General features: G+C 47.1%; 1 protein-coding gene across 1 annotated transcript in view; it reads left to right on the forward strand.

Moving 5' to 3' along the window:
• Window positions 1-13,743, forward strand: part of SF3B3 (splicing factor 3b subunit 3) — a 101,507-nt gene that overhangs the window by 70,451 nt on the left and 17,313 nt on the right. The gene's annotated exons all lie outside the window — the stretch shown is intronic.

Consider the following 13,743-nt stretch of genomic DNA (forward strand, 5'->3'; position numbering starts at 1 on the left):
GCACATGAACATCCAGTAGAGACTCTAGAGGTCACCTTCCTTCACTGCAGGGCTTGGAGGAATGGTGGTTGTCCTGGCCTCCAGCTTCGGCCTCCAGCTCATCTTGCACATCAGTGTTCCCTGAGTGAGTGTGTTCACCAGGTCATTCCCCTGCTCACAACCTGTACTGGCTCCCTGCTGCCTGACACTCAAGAGCTGCTTGGCTTTCAAGGCCTTCTATAGTCCTGTGTTGGCCTGCCTGACCAAAGTAGACTCCCATGACACCCTGATGCCGCTTCTCGGCTCCAAGACAAGGGACCTTCTCTGCTGTCCCGAGCATTTGCCATGTGGGCCTCATCTCCACGCTTTGTTCACTTTCTCCCCACTTCTCCCTCCTCAGTGTCTTCTCTTGTCCCCATTTTCCAGCCTTCATCCTCTAGTTTAAGTCTCCTTCTCCTTGCCATGAAACCTACTTTGATCACATCGGCCAACTTTGATCCATCCCTGCTTCAAACACTTATTACATTTATCGTCCATAAAGACTAGCCTTGAACCATTCTGTATATGTTCTCTCAGCCTGCCTCCAAGACCGCCAACTAGCCTGTGATTTCCATAAGGGCAGAAAACTGAATCCCTGAGAGTCTAAGATGGTTCTGGGCATACTGCCTGCTTACTAGCCATTAATAGCGAGGCACTGTATATGGAAACATTCTGTAACTCTCAGACAAGACACCAAATGCAGTAGGGCTCTTAGTGTTGCCATATTCCACTGATTCACACCTTTCCCCCACTCCCCACATTTTAACATCTCTGAAATCAGGATCAATGGCAAATCACAATTTAACTGATAGATTTTTCCTCCTCTTTCTCAGTGTCACGTAAAATATTTGTGCATTTTACAATCCATTGTGCATTAGACTTGGTGAAATAAGGTGTTACTGGTTGATGAGAGAATCTGTTGATAGCTGTTTCTGGATTGGACCTGGGAAAAAGCATTTGGGAGAAATGAGGGAATTCTGGGAAAGATGAAGGGACACGGGATGAGGAGAGGATGCTGGGAAAAGTGGAGGATGCTGGGGGAGATGAGGGATGCTGGGAGAAGTGGGGAATGCTAGAAAAGGACGGGAGGGTACCCTATTGGGCCCAGAAGCTTCCTGAATCATTCTGAATTGATTCAGCTATTCCTTCCTTCCATAATCCTGTCCTCTGTGCATATGCTACTTCAGAGGCTGATTCACAGAGGCAACCTCTGGGTCCTGACTCTGAAGTTGCAGGGTGCTCACGTTACCCCTCCAGCTCCAGATTCTTTTGGGCTCCATCCCATATGCTGGGCCTTCCTTGGCCTCACAGTCAGGCTCTTCCAGCTGCGTAAAGCTGTTGGGTGGGGGAATGTGGTCTCCTTTTGCCTTCAGTCTGCCCTCAGACTGCTGATAATGTGGAGTTACCAGCAAGGGCTTTGGGGTCAGACATATTTAGATTTAATGCTTGCTGTCCCATTTGCTAGCTGTGTGAATTTTGGCAACTTGTAGACCTTTCTGAGCTTTGCTTTCCTCATCTTTAAAATGAGGGTGAGGGAATTTCCTGGTGGTCCAGTGGTTAGGACTCCGTGCTTTCACTGCCGAGGGGGCGGGTCAGGGAACTAAGATCCTGCAAGCCACGTGGCACGGCCAAAAAAATTAAAAATAAATAAATAAAATATGAGGGCTAGAATTAGAATTCTAATTCTGGTATTGATGTGTGTGTGTGGTGGGGGGGGATTAAATGACATAAAGTGATTAACATTAGCTATTATGATGATGATGATGACGATCGTCATTGTTCCTTTAGTCCTTTTATTCAAGCTCAGGTAGCCCCAGCTTCCCATGGACACTGCCTACATTGTCAACCCAGATTTTATGGGCCGCAAACATCCCTGAAGCAGAGGCAGCACCACCTGCATGGCCGTCCCCAGCCGTGACTAGGAGCTCTCGCTCTTTTTCCATCATTCTACTAGTTTTCACTGAGCACCTCCTGTGTGTCCACTGGGGGCTGTGCCGGGTGAACACCAGAGCTCTAGTTTCATTGGAAAAATAAGGCAAAATTCCATTGAAGGTTATGGCTAAAAACCAGTACAAAGAAAAAGAAATGTAAGTGAGGTTCCTTTTCAACAGAATGGAAGATTTGATAGTTTTTTGGGGAAACTCTACAAAAACATCCAGAAACTTAGGATATAAAACAATCAGCACATTTTTTTATGCATAGCTGAGCTGCATGGGAATAAGGATAGCCCTGGGCAAGACAGTAAAGGAAGTTGGGAAGGAGTGAGGCTGCTTTGCCTTCCCTGAGTGCCCTTCACTGGTCTGGATATCCAGGGAAGTAGATCTGAATAACCATAGGGACTAGAGCCAAAGTTTTGAGCCCACATGAAGCAGGGAGGTAGAAATGAGACCCCCACATACAGCTGGGACCCTTAAGGGTTTAAGCTTCTTTTAAGTGCAGTTAGGCCAGAAAAAATTCAACCTCTGGAAGAAGCAGAGAAGGAAGATTTTCTAACCTGGCCTGGGTCTGGTTTGAGAAGGGGAAGACCTCCTCTGAGAAATGTATAATCACACATCTGCCCTCTTTTGGATTTGGGATCAAATTTACACTGCTCATGTGATCCTAGTGTCTCTAGGCCAGGAAGTGATCATAAAAGCTACTCCTGGCTGGAAAATTCATAGAGAAAGAAAGTAGAATGGTTGCCAGGACCTGAGAGGAGGGGGATATAGGGAGTTGTTTAATGAATATAGAGTTTCTGTTTTGCAACATGAAGAGTCCTGGAGATTGACTGTACAACAAGATGAAAATATTTAGCACTCCTGAACTGTATACTTAAAAATGGCTGAGATAGTAAATTCTATGTTATGTATATTTTACCACAATTTTAAAAACGCACACAAAAAACAAAAAAAACCAAAAAACTACTCCTACCTGGTACTCCTTGGAACACCTGGAAGAAGCAAAAGCAAAACCTTCAACCCAGCCTGCTCAGGCTGCCCACAGGATGCCTGTCAAACATGAACAGTCCAAATTAGAAATGCATGAGGAAGCCAGCCACCATGAGGGAGTCAGCAGCAAGATCAAGAAAGAAAGCAAGAGAATCAAACTTACGGTTACCAAAGGGGAAATGGGGGGGGGAAGTGATAAATTAGGAGATTGGGATTAACATATACACACTACTATATATAAAATAGATAGCTAATACGGACCTACCGTATAGCACAGGGAACTCTACTCAATATTCTGTAATGACCTATATGGGAAAAGAATCTGAAAAAGAATGGATATATATATGTATAACTGATTCACTTCTCTGTACATCTGAAACTAACACAATATTGTAAGTCAACTACACTCCAATAAAAATTAAAAAACAGCAAAAAGAAAAAAATCAAGGTGTTGGCAGGGTTGGCACCTTCTAAGGGCTGGATCTGTTCCAGGCTTCTCTCCTTGGCTTGTAGTTGTTCTTCTTTTTCCCATTTCTCTTCATAAAGTCTTTCCTCTGCATCTGCCTCTGTGTCCAATTTCTCCTTTTCAGAAGGATATTAGTCATACTGGGTTAGGGCTCACCCTTACCACCTCATTTTAACTTACCTCTGTAAAGACCCTGAAACCATGGTTAAATCCATTTCACCTGCCTTCACTAATCAAGGTTTTTTTTTAAGATTTGCAGGTCCTCCAAGGGGCATGTAGCCTAAACAATAAGATGTTTGCCCGAGTTGTTTTCTAGGAACTTGGAGTCAGCTGCGTCTAGATCAAGCTGAGTCGGTTAAGGACTGGCTAGGACCACCCGCCCTCCAGCTGGGCATGTGAAATGTACCCTCAGTGACCTCTTGAACATGCAGAGCTTAGGCCTGTGCAGAACCATGCACCTTTCTCCAATCACCTTTCCCCAATGACCTTTCCCCATGCTCTCCTGTGCCTCAAACTGCCCTGCTTTGATATTTGTTATCCCATCAATACCCCCAAGCCCCTTGCCCTCGTGGACTTGAGGTTTGTTCTGAATCCTCTCTGGGCTGCCTTGCAAATAAACCCTCTCTTTGCTGCAAAGAAAAAAAAAAAAAGAAGACAAATGTCCCTGGATGTTTACTGTCAAACAAACAAACACCACACCACCACCACCAGAACTGGAAACAAAGTAAAAGTCCCTCAGGGGATATTATGCAGCCATTAAAAGGTTTGGAGGGGGAATTCCCTGGTGATCCAGTGGTTAGAGCTCAGTGTTTTCACTGCCAGGGGCCCAGGTGGGGGAACTAAGATCCTGAAAGACACATGGCACAGCCAAAAAAAAAAAAAAAAAAAGCAAAAAAAAAAAAAGATTTGAAGGGATTTTCCTGAAGAATTTTACTATTGAGTGAGAAAAGTAAGAAATAGAGACAGGTACTATTATGATCCCCTTTTTGCAAAGAAACTCCAAATAAAGCCAAACGACCCCAAACCCCACACTTGTATTCGGTGTATTTCTGTATAGATACATGAGCATGAAGAAGGTGGTGAAGGCTTCCCATCAGGGCTGCAGGTGAAGGAAGAGAAGAAGGAAAAAAAGAGAGGTTTTGGTGCAAATGAAAATATCTACAATAGTCAACCTTCCACCTCTCTGCTCTGATCCTGTTTATAGAGTAGGATAACTGATTGTGTGTTTGTTTCCGCAGGATAAAAAATTTAGAATACTGACTTGCAGATATGCCCACTGTGAAGTGGGGGAGAAAGCAAGTTATATGGATCTGGCGATTCCATTTTATTCATACAAACAAGCATACCTCCTCCCTATGTATATATGCGCTCATGTGTTGGTGTGAGCAAGGAGAAAGGTGTGGAAGGACAGGTGTTGGCAACTGACGTAAAGCCGGACACGTGAGGTAAAGTTGGGGCACATTACGTGCACCTGACATTTTATCTCCTACAGTTTTGGACGCTAGCAGTCTGAAATCAAGGGCCATGCTCCCTCTGAAGGCTGGATTCCTCCTTGTCTCTTCCTAGGTACACGCCTGTGTTTGGGTTTGAGGCCCACTGTAGGAAAGGTGGGGGGAGGGTAGGGGGAGAATGGGGGGTTGCTGGTAGAACCCGAGGCTGCCTACCACTGTGCTCCCTGTTGCGAGATGGACCCGACTCCCAGTCTATGGGCCACCAACTCTGGTAACAGACATTTCCGGAAGTTCTTGAGGAACCCTCCTTACTCAGCCTGGGTCCCCTTGTGAGGGACCTTTAGTGGCTTCTCATCATGTGTTAGGAAGGTTTTGAAGGCCCGCCCCTTCCCAGCCTCCCGTTCTCTCTGTGCCTCCCTCTCTCTTGCCCACCTGCTCTGTGACCAGGCCTCCCCACCAGTGTCAGCTGCTCCAGGCTAGGCTTGTAGCTTTTTGTCTTGTGTGCCAACCCCTGGCACACGGGAGAGGCTCGGGTCACAAATGCATGTAGAACAGACTTTAACTTTGACTCTTTTAACAAGTTTCACGTTCTCATACAGGTGGCATGGGCAAGAGTAGGGGTCGTGGTGGAACCAGGGAGGGTCCTGGGCCAGACTGGTGTGTGTGATGAGAGTGGAAGCTGGCGACTCTCCCCTGGCCCCAGACCTCCCCATTCCAAGTGGCTTGGGGACAGGGGACTGCGTCTGATTCCCCTTTAGCTGCGATATATGCATGTTAGAAAAGACAGACCAGGCCTCCACTGCGGGCCTCCCTGCATTAATTAGTTAACACGGTGATTGAATTCGCCTCATGATAGGCACTAAGCTAGGAATTCAGTGGGGCTTATGTTCCAGTGGGGATGGGGGTGGGGATGGATGCGAAACTACTGATGCATGTTTAATTACAATTGCAGTAGCTGTTATAAAACACAGGCCTCATTGCTCTTGGAAGGTGTAACAGAGCAAGTTTGATGATGAGCCAGAACAGAGCCTGTGTGCCAGGGCCTGTGTCCCTGCCAGCAGCCTTGTTAGAGCAGGGCTTGAACCCAAACTCAACAAGTGTGAAGCCAAACATTTGCGGGAAGTTGGGCCTTGTGTGACCAAGACGCTCCCCACAGCGGGGACCTCTGCAAACAGCCCCATTTCCCCTCCACCACTCCTCCCTCTCAACTCAGCTTGAAGAGGAGTTTCTCAAGCTCCATTTTTCAGGTGGGTAAAGTGAGGCCTAGAGAAGCAACCGATTTGCTCTACTAGGTCCCAAATCAGTAAGGAGAAGCCAAAGCCAGGCTTCTCGGCACCGTGCTCAGCCTGCCCAAGTCCTCACAGTCTGTCCTCTGTGAGCCAAAAAATGAGAAACAAAGCTGCTCTGTTCACCGAGATTTCTATTTTCTCCATTGTTCTCCACTAGGGACATTCCTGAATTGGTAAAGAAGGGACTGGCGCAGCCCGAGTCCTGGCAGTTGATTGGCTATGCTGTCCCTAAACCAGAATTGAAAAGTCAGGAGACAGAGAGAATTAGGAGAAGTCTGAGACTCTGAGGACCTCCCAGCCAGAGCTGAGACAGTGAATAGATGTTCAGGACACTGTGATCAGGTCAAAGGAAGAGGGTGGGGAGGGGGCATGGGGGGAGTACAGAGGGACAGCCCCCTTGGAGAGGGGGCAGCTGGAGCAATCAGGGGACTGGCTACCTTATGTGGGTCAGGGGCAGCATGTGAGAGGGTCTGGGAGGGTATGGTGTGGGGGAGGGGAGGTGGGAAGGAGGGCGAATTAGGCTGGCAGGGGTAGGAGGAAGGGCATTCTGCTCAGGGAACAGCAGGAGCAAAGGGATTGAGGCCGGTCAGTCATCGTGGGGTGGAAGGGGTGGGCTGCAGGGGTGAGAGCCTGACCCCCTGGTGATCCTGGCTCCATGGAGCAAAGGATCATGAGAGACTTGTCCTGTGAGAGGGGAAGGCTGTCGGTCCTATGGGAGGAGGACTGTTCCAGACATCCCTTAGGCTGAGAAAAGCAGAGAACCCTCCTCTTTCCCCTCAAATGCACATGTCCACTTACATGCAATATTTTTTTAGCTACTTTTACTTTTTTTTACTGTGGTAAAATATACATAACATACCATTTTAAATATTTTTAAGTGTACAATTCAGTGATGTTAAGCACATTTACAATGTTATGTAACCATTATCCCTATTTCCAGAACTTTTTTTTAAAGAACATTTATTATTTATTTATTTTTGGCTGCGTTGGGTCTTCGTTGCTGCACGCGGGCTTTCTCTAGTTGCGGGGAGCCGGGGCTACTCTTCGTTGCAGTGCACCGGCTTCCATTGCGGTGGCTTCTCCTGTTGCGGTGCGCGGGCTTCCGGGCTTCCGTAGTCGTGGCTCGTGGGCTCTAGAGCGCAGACTCAGTACTTGTGACGTGCGGGCTCTAGAGCGCAGACTCAGTAGTTGTGGCGCACCGGCTTATTTGCTCCGCGGCATGTGTGATCTTCCCGGACCAGGCCTCGAACCCGCGTCCCCCACATTGGCAGGCGGATTCTTAACCACGGTGCCACCAGGAAAGCCCGAGAAATTCGGTAGATTTTTTTATGTTGATCTTGTGTCCTGCAACCTTGCTGAGCTCGTTTATTAGCTCATCTTGTTCCCAATTTTAGGGGGAGAACATCCAGTCGTTCACCGTGTAAGTTTCTCATAGATGCCCTCTTTCTGGTTGAGGAAATTCCCTTCTATTCATAATTTGCTGAGAGTTTCCTTGAGAGTGGATGTTGGATTTTGTCAAAGGGACAAAATCTACTGCATCTGCTGAGGTGATCATAGGTTTTTCTTTTTTAGTTTGCTAACATGGGGAATTCACAATGCTTGATTTTCAAATGTGAAACTAATCCTTCGTTCTTGGTACTGCATGTGCGATTAGTATAGGACGTGGGAATCCAGGTTCCTCCAGAGCATCCTGGGGACTGTCCTCCACGTAAACTGGGTTTAGTGCCCAGTCATCCGGGGAGAAGGCGGGAGGGGACAGAGGGCAAGGGCGGGGACAGCACGTACCGCCAGATACAGCTGCCTGCGTCTGCCGCGTCAGGTGAGCCGCCCCAGCTGAGCCAGGGGCCAACCTGGGACCCAGCGGCAGCTCCCCACAGCCTGTGTGCTCGTGGGGTGAGGCGGTCCCTGTTCTCAGGCTCTCTTGCAGGGTCTCAACGCTCAGCCCTTGCATCTCCTGGAGCTCGTTCTCTGCATCTGCGAAACGGAGCTGGTGGTGGCTGGGCAGCCAGAGCACACGCACTGACCCAGGAGGCCGCAAGCTGCGGCCAGTCTGCGCGCCCCACGAAGGGTTCCTGAGTGCAGCGGAGACCGCCCACCAGGCCACACGCGCGCCGGCAGTTCCCTTCTGTGTGCAATGAAGGTAATGATCCTTCCTTCCAGGACTGCTCTCTTCAGTGAACCCATGGTGCCAAACCACTTAAATAAACCAGATAAAAGTGGCCGATGGACTATGTTCGAAGCCGATGCCCCCCACTCACTAGCCGTGTCTTTCCACCAATGGCTGAATCTCTCAGCCTTAGTCTCCTCACTTGTAAAATGGAGATAATGATACCAAGAGGTGTGGGTACCGATGATAATTCGGTGTCACCAGGCAGATGAGCAAGCGCCTGGCACAGTGCCTGGCACGTGGGAAATGCTGGGTAACATGTGGGGCATCTCAGGTGCCCAGAGCCGGTGCGGCTGCGGTGGAGACTCTTCTGGAGCTGGAGGAGCCACAGAAGCAGCCAGGGGCAGGAATGCACCCTGCCCTGGTTTAAGCGTGCAGTGATGTGCGTTTGCGGCGCCGCTGTGCCACCGGCTGGTGCTCTCAGCAGCCCTGCCAGGCTGGCATGATCCTTGTGCCCCATTCAGGTACCAGCGGGGAAGGAGAGGCTCAGAGCTAGAGCTAGAATTGGAATCCAGACGCCCTTGGTCGTTTTGAGGCGTTTGTGCCTTTCTAAAAGGTGAAGGATCTCCCCAGGGTTGGTGCTAACTCTGGTCCTACGTTGAAGGGTAGTTGAGAGAGGGAGCTGGGAGAGAAGAAGGGAATCAAGTAGCCAAAGAAACTCTTGGTGTATTCTGTCCTTCCCCATCCTGGCCTTGGGTGGGGTTTTTCCTCCAGCTTCTTGGGCTGAGGGTTTAGCTGACCTAGTTCTCCTTCTCTATTGGCATTTCAGCATCTGGCCCAAATGTCCTACTCATTCACTCAGATATTGTTCATCAGATGTTATTGTCTTCTGTGTGCATAGGCTCTGGGGACACGGTGATGAGGTCAGAACAAGGCTCTGGAGGCCCTTCTTACAAGATAACATACAAGTGAACACAGCCAAGATAAATGCAGAAGTGCCGCAGGGAGTGTGACAGGGAATGACCTGGGCAGGTCAGAGAAGCCTCTCTACGCAGGTGATGTTTGAGTTGACAAGAAAGAGGCAGCTGGGCAGAAATCTGGGGTGGGACGTTCTAGACAGAGATAACAGACATAGTCCTTAAGGAGGAGTCGGTTTGATGTGTAGCTGAAGATCAGTGTCTGCTTGGACAGTGGGTGGAGTTGAGGGAGGGGTCACCTTGCAGTGTGTGTGGGAAGTCACGGGGAGCAGTGAGGACTTATTCTAAGTGCAGATTCCAGGATTCTTCTGAAAATGAAAAAAATGCTTGTATTCTTTTCTCACCTTCTGTCTTTTGTGATTTGGGGGGCCTCTTGTTTGGAAACGTATTTGAGGGACTCTCAGAACTGGAAGGAAGTATTTGTGCCCACCAGATCCCCTTTAGCCACTGTTGTACCTATTTCCGGGCTGTCACGAACAGCAGACACCATGTCATTCTCTAAGTCACCTTGCCAGAGTTACTTGGTGGGGTCACACACCCTGGGGCAGGGGAGACCACTGACTAGTCAGGGGTATGAAAACCCAGCCGCCTTGCCCCAGGGTGGGAGGACTCTGGTGTTATTTATTTAATTATTTATTTTTAATAAATTTATTTATTTTTGGTTGCGTTGGATCTTCGTTGCTGTGCGCAGGCCTTCTGTAGTTGTGATGAGCGGGGGCTACTCTTCGTTGTGGTGCGCAGGCTTCTCATTGTGGTGACTTCTCTTGTTGCGGAACACGGGCTCTAGGCGTGCGGGCTTCAATAGTTGTGGCGCACGGGCTCAGTAGTTGTGGCTCACGGGCTCTAGAGCGCAGGCTCACTAGTTGTGGCACACAGGCTTAGTTGCTCCGCGGAATGTGAGATCTTCCATGACCAGGGCTTGAACCTGTGTCCCCTGCATTGGCAGGCGGATTCTTAACCACTGCACCACCAGGGAAGTCCTCTGGTGTTATTTAAGAATGCTTTAGCACCCCTAAGACCTGCCCTTCCCTATCCTCTCCCCTCACTCCTTCACCTGAAAGTTTTCTCTGGCAAGCTCTCCCTCAATAACTCATATAAAAGCAAACCCTGTCCCAGGCTCTGCTTCTGGGGAAACCAAGCTTAGACAGGCCATTAGAGACCATGTGTTTTATGGATTAGAAAGTGAGCTTCTAGGTTTAGAAACTTCCAGCTCTGAAAGTCCCTAAAACTGTGTGATTTACTCAATCATGCAACAGGTTAGTGGCAGGGCCAGGCCCAGGAACTATCCAACAGCCAGAAGGCATCAGGGGTATGGGGTGAGGCCTGCTGGTGAATGTGGTGCAGAGCCAATGTCGCAGCTGTGGTTTACCAGCAGCTGTGCTCCCAGATGAAGCTTCATCTCAGGTAAGACCCCCTCTGCATGAATTGCTCCAGAGACTTTATGTCCAGAATTCCACCCACTTCCTCCTGTATTAGAGTAGTTCACACTAAAGTGTGAAAGATTGGCAGCTCACAGACAATGCATCCTGAAAAGAAGTTGCTTGTTAACCTCAATAAGTCTGTAATTCGATGGACTTTTTACCAGGGTGGTAAAGTGAGTTGGAAGAATGCATACAGTGCAATTCTGTAGGGTTTTGAGGGCGTGAGGGAGCCATATATCAGGAAATTCCTCAGCTTTCCCAAGGATCAGCTTCCCCACCCCCATTTCTGCTTCTCCTCACCCTCTTTTCCCCACAGTCAGATACGTTGAGAAGTGCTGGTGTCTTCCTCAGGTTTCAACAGCAGTGCCTGTCAAAGCTGCGAGTCACTGGAGGGGAAAGTGACTCAGCTAAAGAAATAATTTGGCCAAAAGTGCATTTTTGTAAAGAACAGACTGGTGATTTGAGCTAAGCTCCCCGGTAAGTGACTGATTTCTCAGAAGCACAGAGGACTGTTTATGATTTAGTAAATTTCCACACCATTTTCTTAAGGGCTGGCATCACTTGCTGGCTCAGGCAGGTTTGTGATATAGGTCTGGGTACGGCAGGGAAGGCACTCCTGAGGAGTGGCAGCCTCCCTGGACGGGGTTTCACCTGGACGGTGTTTCACCTTACCGTCCAAGTGGCCTTGGACAAGTCATTTACTTTTTGCCTGGCACAGCTTCCTCATCTAAACAAATGGAGCTGGATATTCCAGAGCCTTGGTCCTCAAAGTGTAGTCTGCAGACCAGGAGCATCTACAACACCTAGGAGCTTGTTAGAAATTCAGAGTCCTGGGTCCCACCCCAGACCTTATGAATCGTATTTTAACAAGATTCCCAAGCCATTCATATACACATCACAGTTTGAGGAGCCCTGCTCTGGACAAGACCACTCAAATGTAGTCCTTAAACCAGCTGCATCAGTATCACCCAAGCTTGTTAGAAATGTCAGTTCCTGAGCTCCAGACCTACTGAATCACATCTCTGAGGGTCGGCCCTAAAAGCCTGTGTGCTAACAGCCTCTCCAGGTGACTTTTAAGCACGCTGACCTTTGAGAAGCACCCTCAGTCAAGTAACATTTATTCTAGCAGAGGCTTGGCTGTAGAGCAGCTGTTGTATACAGAACTTGTTCGGTGCTGCTCTGCGGTTCTGGAAGCGCTCACATTGCACTCCACAGCAATTCTGGGATGTTCTTTTATCTTTATCTTGCTTTGCCAAAGAGAAAACTGAAGTTTAAGGGAGGTTAAGTGAGTTGCCCAAGATCTTTCTATCTCACAATGTCTTGCATAGCATTATTGACATAAGATGTTTCTGGCAAAATCAGCTGTTACAGGGTAATAAAACTCCTCATAAATATTTAAGATTACCTGTTGATAAATGACAGAGGCTCTTGGAACATGAGCTGGGATAGATTTTGTGGGTCTTGATCAAGGCTTAGGAGCTCATGAACTGCAGCTCTTCTTTTACAGTTTCTTGTTTTGATTAGATAATATGTTCACATGGTTTAAACATCATATAATAAAGGACTATAGTCAAAGTTTTTCTTTAACTCTTGTTCCATAACCACCCAGTACCTTCCTCCTCAGGTTAACTGTTTTTGCTTTTTTTAATTAATTAAATTTATTTATTTTGGCTGTGCCGGGTCTTAGTTGCGGCACACGGGCTCTTCATTGCGCCATGAGGGATCTTTTGTTGTAGCATGCGGACTTCTTAGTTGCAGCACACATGCAGGATCTAGGTCCCCGACCAGGGATCGAACACAGGCCCCCTGCATAGGGAGCGCAGAATCTTACCCACTGGACCACCAGGGAAGTCCCCCACAGGTAACTGTTTTTAGTTTATTGGATTTAACCTAATTAAAGCTGATCCTTGACAAAGCTGTGGAATCTCCTGATATATGGTTACCCTCATGACCCCCAAAATCTCTGAACTTGCAGTATATGCATTTTTCCAATTCACTTTATCATCCTGACAAAAAGTCCATCAAATTACACATTTACTTGGGTTAACAAGCATCTTCTTTTAATGATGCACCATCTCTAAGAGGTTCTGAGCTGCCACTCTCTCACACTTTAGTGTGAATTATTCTAATACAGCATCTCTTTATACAAATACAAGCATATACAAATATGTATTCTATATAACATATATTAACTATATATAATAGCATATATCACATATATTTAATGCTTTGTCACCTCTGCCGACACAAGTTACAAACTAGAATACATGGTGCTGTTCTGTGCCTTGCTTGTTTCACTGAATATATTACACAATTCTATTGTGTGATAACAGTTGTTTCCATTCTGTTATCACAGACATTGCTTGTATAGGTGGCATTTTACCAGTGCTTATTATATGTGCAGGATAAATTCCCAGAAATGAGATTGCTAGGTATCTGTATTTGTAATTTCAAGAGATATTGCCAACTTGCCCTCCTTAAGTTAGTACCAATGTGCACCTCCACCAGCTTTGGATGAGAAGTTACTGTTTTCTCACCTCTTTGTCAGCTCGTTAAATTGTCATATCATTAGATTTTTACCAATCTGGTAGGTGAAAAACAGTGACTCAATTGAATCTTCATTTAAATTTGTAATGAAAGTTTTAAACTTAGAATATGTGTTTACGGGCCATTTCTATTTCTTTTTCTATGACTCTCTTACTATTAGTATTCTGCTTATTTTAAAAATTGGATTGTAGGGACTTCCCTGGCAGTCCAGTGGTTAAGACTTCGCCTTCCAATGCAGGGGGTGTGGGTTCTATGCCTGGTCGGGGCGGTAAGATCCCACATGCCTGGAGGCCAAAGAACCAAAACATAAAACAGAGGCAATATTGTAACAAATTCAATAAAGACTTTGGAAATGGTCCACATCAAAAAAAAAATCTTAAAAAAAATTGTATGGTTGCCTTTTTCTTTATTTCTAGGAACTGATTATCTATTAGGGAAGGTTGGCCTTTTGCCTTTGATAAAAGTCGTGTCTAATTTAGTGTTTCTCTTTTATTTTGTTGATGGTTGGTTGGTTTTGTTTGCATGCGTTTTTATTTTTTG

Source organism: Stenella coeruleoalba (assembly GCF_951394435.1).
Source record: "Stenella coeruleoalba genome assembly, chromosome: 20".
Lineage (NCBI taxonomy): Eukaryota > Metazoa > Chordata > Mammalia > Artiodactyla > Delphinidae > Stenella > Stenella coeruleoalba.